General features: G+C 32.1%; 1 pseudogene; it reads right to left on the reverse strand.

Moving 5' to 3' along the window:
• Positions 1-1,743: 1,743 nt before the first annotated feature.
• Positions 1,744-5,764, reverse strand: LOC121217692 (phosphatidylinositol-glycan biosynthesis class F protein-like; annotated as a pseudogene).
• Between the last annotated feature and the right edge of the window lie 236 nt (positions 5,765-6,000).

The following is a 6,000-nucleotide window of genomic DNA, read 5'->3' on the forward strand; positions in this document are numbered from 1 at the left end:
AAGTGGAATATTTTATTTTTATTACTGATATCATATATGGATTCTGCCTTCAGAAAAAGAAAAAAGAATTGGATCCCATTTTTATATATTCATTTTTTGATAAGAAGATCAGATTAATTTGCTGCTATTACACTAACACAACTTAAAACATACCGAAATACCCAATTATTTAACATTCTTAAGTGATGCCATTTCTCTAACCAAAAAAAGTGATGCAAATTGAATGTTAAAAGATGAAGAATAAAAAAAGAGTTTAATGATAGTTTAGCTTTTGCATGCTCCTACTCTCACCATGCATTTCTCAATTCACTACTGATTTTGAATGTTTGAAATTTAGAAACATAACTTTAATTCCCTTTTTCGATAATAAAAAGACCCTTCAATTTTTACGGTTTTATTTAATTTATTTGTATATTAAATTATATACACCTATATTATTCGTCCAAAAAAAAAATTTATTATATATTAATTTATATAACACCCATATTATTCGTTCAAAAAAAAAAAGAAGCACCCATGTTATAAATGTTATAAAATCAACAAGTTTGAACATTCAACTAAAAAAAATTATAATAAAATTTTCAACTTAACTATTCATCTATTTTAATTTTTTTGAAAAATAGTAGTTTAAGCTAAAAGGATATAATATTCTTATATTAAATTTGTTGTTTTCCTTAAAAAAAATTATTTCTAAATTTTTTAATTTAATTAATATCGGATTGACTTGTGACACGAACTTAGTCAAACATTTAATAATAACAAAATATAGATAATATAGATAATGTCTTTAAAAATAAAATTTTATGATCACCATTCAAATTTCATTGATTGAATTTCTGCATTTCGCTGATTGAATGTGTTTCTTTTTTTTTAATCTAAATGCTTTTCTTTTATATATAAAATGCCTACTGATTCATTTCGTTAATTAAAATTTTATTTTTTAAAAATCTAAAATGCTTTTTTTTATATAAAATGTCTACTGCTACCAAAAATTTTCCAACTCTTTTATCGCAGAAAAATACACATTTAAGTACTCCCGAACAGATATTATTTTAGTTGTTAAAATAAAAATAATGCCAACTAAGCTAAGATTTGATATTTTAATTAATAAAAAACAAAATATTTGTTTTTATATAATATAAATCCTGTTCATATAATTATGAAATTTTAAATTATAAATTGAAAATAAATAAAAAATTTTAAATCATTATCTTTTGTTTTTGATAAAATATTAGAATATTGTAGTATTAGATGAAATAGAATGGAATTGAATACGGGGCGGCTGGTAATAGGCGGAAGCTGCTTTCACCGCTGCCCAAGTGTTTTTCAATTCAACCATGATGAATGGTATGAACAATTTGACTTTTACAATATCTTATACAAGTGGTGGTGGTGTGTATTCAGCCTTTTGTGGATCCACATCAAATTCACTTCATCTTTTTCAAATTTTGTTCACAACTTGAATGTATTTTTTATTAATATTTCAGTAAATCCAATCTCAAAACACTTTAATCTAAGGTCCGGTCTACATAAAGTAAACCCGTGAACACATAAGGCTTGAAATGGAGTGATGATGGTGATTGATGTTGTACCACCATCCACCCAATAGCAACCATTTAATCCAGTTGTTTTAACATGATTCTTTGAGCTAGTGCTTGTACATCCAAACGCCATCATAAAAACTAGCACAGGCTTTCTTAGATACAAAGAAAACACATCCATCCATCAAGGATTGCAAGGTTGTAAGTTAAATTGATATTATCCAATAAAGAATAAACTGATTTAGTATATTTTTCAGCAACTTAAAGAGAATATATATATATATTATCGCAAAATCGGACAAAACAACTATACCAGTCATTGCTTCATAAATCAGCAAAGGGGAAACTGAAACGGAAAAAGAGTACCATCTACTCTGCTTTGAGTTGCTTTCGTCCAGCATGCATTTTTAGTGCAAGACCAAAGGATCCCACCATCCCAACCACATAACCAGCCATTGCTCCATAACTCACACAGATTGGCCAATCCTACCAAGGAAAGTAATTGAGTACGTCAAGCCTCTAATATATTTATACATATAATCGCAATGCTATATGCAAACAAACATGTCAAATTTGCAATACACTCAACAAACATGAATAGTATCTTATATACCTGACAATATAAACTAAAAGAAAAAAATGTTTTGCCAAAGCTTAATGGTTAGGAGGGAGAGATATAGATCAATACCCCACAGTCATATTTGCATAACTACAGCCATGTGACAACCCTTCTTCTTCATGCATAATTTGTAAGTCATAATAGAGGAGGTAGCCACTAAAGGCAGAAATTTCGGCTTCTAAGGGGCTGCCTAATGTCAATTGCACATTAACAAAGCAATTTCCGAACACTAGTGCTTTACAAGTATTGGGTGCGGAATGTAAGGGAGACAAGAATCCTTTTTCTTTGTGAGAGTACATCGAAGCAATATGCAAAAGATAACCACAGCTACACAGAGTAATGCAGTTCCATATAAAGCCCGGAAGTGCAATGTCATTTGGTCCATATACATGAGAATAGTGATGAACATAGATCACAAGATACAGAGTGTAGAAGATAAACTCTTGAACTTCGTCTATGGAGTCACACATCTTAAACCCCTCAAGACCAAGATCTTCCGCCACATCCAAAGGAGATGAAATGAATCATACACAATAAAAAACCAAGAATAACAGCAATCACAAGAATATGCCTGAATATATCTCATACGTCAGGTGAACAAAGCAAAAGTACATTAGCCACTTCTACAAACCACTCATTGAAAAAATGCTACACAAACAAGTAAGATTAATATGAAAGGAAAGGCATACGTTGATTACCCCAGAATAAAGTTAAGACTGTAAACAAGGATATAGGCTCAGGCATGCCACCAAGATACAATTGCAAATAAAAAATTTAACCAAATTGACCAAGTGCATCTAACAAGTTTTAAAATTTTCCCAACATTAATGTTCAACTTCATCTGCACCTGGAGGAACAGAAACTATTCAATAAATCTGTTCGACAGAATGCATACAGAAGTTTGGGCATAACTCCAGATGATTTTAGTAATTTGTGCAATTTCTCAACCCTCCAGTGGGACTGGAATCTGTTGTCACATTCTATACAAGTTTCATTCAATAATACATTTGTAAGATCCACTTGCTTAACAAAAACACCTGATGAAGGGATATCAGCTCTATTAATTGGAAAAATATCTTTGAAACATAAGTTTTTGTAGGTGACATGTTGAAGTAATATATACAGAACCATCTGGTTGCTCCACCAGCAGTTAAACCCACTTGTCCATATGCCTTAACCATGTTAGACTCGGGGCAAATATTGAATATACAAGTATTGGTTTATTATAAGGACTAGTTTCAAAATAATGATTCTAAGGTTTGAATTCATTAATCCCATCAAAGAACTTAATGGAAGAATCCAATCATAAATGGAAAGGGGTTCAAAGTATGGAAAAAGGGAATAGTATATCTAACAAGTATGCAAATTTTGAGCACAGGAATGAACATAGATAGCATGAGAAATCCTTTCCTGTTTTACTCATTAGCGATAAAGAAACATAAGAACTTAATGTGAAAACGAAAATTGTAAGTCACAATGAATTATAGGGGGGAGATGGTACCTGCCAAGGGCGTTCCCAATCAAGTGGCATAGGCCAAGCACCAAACCAAGCTCCGATTACAGATCCATGTGCTGGTAGACAAAGCATAAATTCCAAAGGTCCATTTGGCCTAAGAGAATGATATCAAACATCTATATCAACACATAGTAAAACCCATGCACAAATCAATCAAACATTATTAAGGTAAAAATGAGAATCTAGACGGACAAGACAGCAACCTCTTTATACAGATAGCCAAATTTTCTATTGAAACACTCGCCTACTACTACAATTTATGTTGCAAACCTAACTGTAAGTACCATAAAGCTTTGATACTAAAAACAGTATGCTCTGAAACTTTACTCTCATTTCAACCTGTAAGCTCAAGCGTTAGATCCACAAATATGCCATAACATAATTAAGCCGGAAAATTGCTAATCAAGTTTGAAAGGCCGCCCCACTACTATCTCTTTGACTCACCAGCCCTCTTCTCCAAACATACAAATACACCAAATTAAAGGTAAAACTTTCGACGTGGCTATTTGAGAAGAATTTATCTCTCTGTATAAAAGGTTTTAGATATTGCAAACAATGAAGCTAGCTGTTTCACTTGTGAGTTGGTACACAAAAACTAATAAAGTAATAATACAATAAAGATAAAAATGGTTACTGATACCAAGTCTCATTTACCATGCAAAATGAACAAACATTTTAAAACAAGAAGCACAATGCTCATGGAAAATGAGGAACCAGCATTTACACAAGAAACGCTTACTTTGTACATGCAAATATGCGATGTCAATCTGTCCAACTTGAACCATAAACACAAGCTGTGGGCACAAACTGCAAAAAGGCACCAAAACGTAATATAGTGCAAGTATGGAATATAAAGGTTCATGTTACTAGTAATTTAGATGAACATAATACACCTAGAATTCAAATAATTAAGTCATAACAGAAACTCATCAATACTGCCTATTGACTAAGAGGAAACATGAATAAAATATAAATCAACACTGCATCCAGGTGACAACTGCAAACATGGAAAAAAAGCGGATCACAATGATGATATACCTTTGGGATCTTATAAACAAAATTAAATAAAATAAATCTGTAAAAGGAAACATATTGCTACATGAGTATACATGTCCAACACCCTATGGAGTCGAATATTAAGCATTCAAATATGTAAGCTAATGCTGAAAGTTCCTAAATGATGTCACAATATATACTATAAATAGACAGTGGTATTAAAACTTGGAGACTTACAGTGAATGAAGACATCAGAAGAGACCAGTTAACTGTCTTTTCTAAGTATCTGCACCCAACAAGAGAGGAACATAATTAATGCCCAATTTCGCAATAACTAACTTCTAAACCATTATGAAAACTGAAAAGCAAGGCCATTGGGCATTCTTAGATAATATTGTCGCAATCGTAGTAATGCTAAGGTGTGGATTTTATATCCACCCTAGATCACGTACTGCAAGCCGACGGGTGCACCCAAAGCTAATGCTCCAAGCGCATTTAATAGAGCTCCTAGAAATTGAAAGACACAAATTATACAACCATATTGCTAAAATTATAGTATTCAAGTGTCATTATCAGCTTAACACTAACCAACAGGAAGTCCCAGCAGACCTCGGGCAATAGCTGTGAAATACTGTAAAAACCCAACATAAAACAATTAAAAAACAGTAAATAGAAATAAAATTCATCGAAATTATTGGCTAACCGAGCATTTCTCCGGTTTCTGTCTACAGCAACTGAAAAGAAGGATAACAACTGGGAATTCAATAGCCTAACAAAGAAAAACAAATCATTAGAAACAAAAAGAAATTAGCGACAATGAACAAAGTAAAGAAAGTTGAGGGGGAAAAAAAGCTACCCAGATCAAACAAAGAGTTTTTGTAGGATCAAAGACGAGATTGAGGGAATAGACATGGTGGGCCACCCAAAACCCAGCGGCCAAGGCTAGTGCGCAGCAAACATGGATAAAAAATACTTGGGAAGATGATATTGTCGATTGGGGATTCTTCTCCAACTCCTCCTTCATTTCCTTGTAAGATCTTCTCCTTTTCTTTGTACTTCTTTTTTACAATGCTCTAATTGGAAATTTAAAATATCCCGGGGTTTGAGACTTCGACTCGGCCCGGTTTTGGTGGGGACAGACTTCGGATCGTCTCTAATTGCTTTGACTGTTAAATTGTTAATACCATCATTAATTTTTAAATTTTTAAAAACTTTTAATTTATGTATAAAAATTTAAAAGGTCCTAATATTCTCTAAATTTTTGTACTATTTATATATTTGAAATTTGATATTCTACTTTTAATTTTAAAATTTTAATTTTTTTATGT

Source organism: Gossypium hirsutum, chromosome D05 (assembly GCF_007990345.1).
Source record: "Gossypium hirsutum isolate 1008001.06 chromosome D05, Gossypium_hirsutum_v2.1, whole genome shotgun sequence".
Taxonomy (NCBI): domain Eukaryota; kingdom Viridiplantae; phylum Streptophyta; class Magnoliopsida; order Malvales; family Malvaceae; genus Gossypium; species Gossypium hirsutum.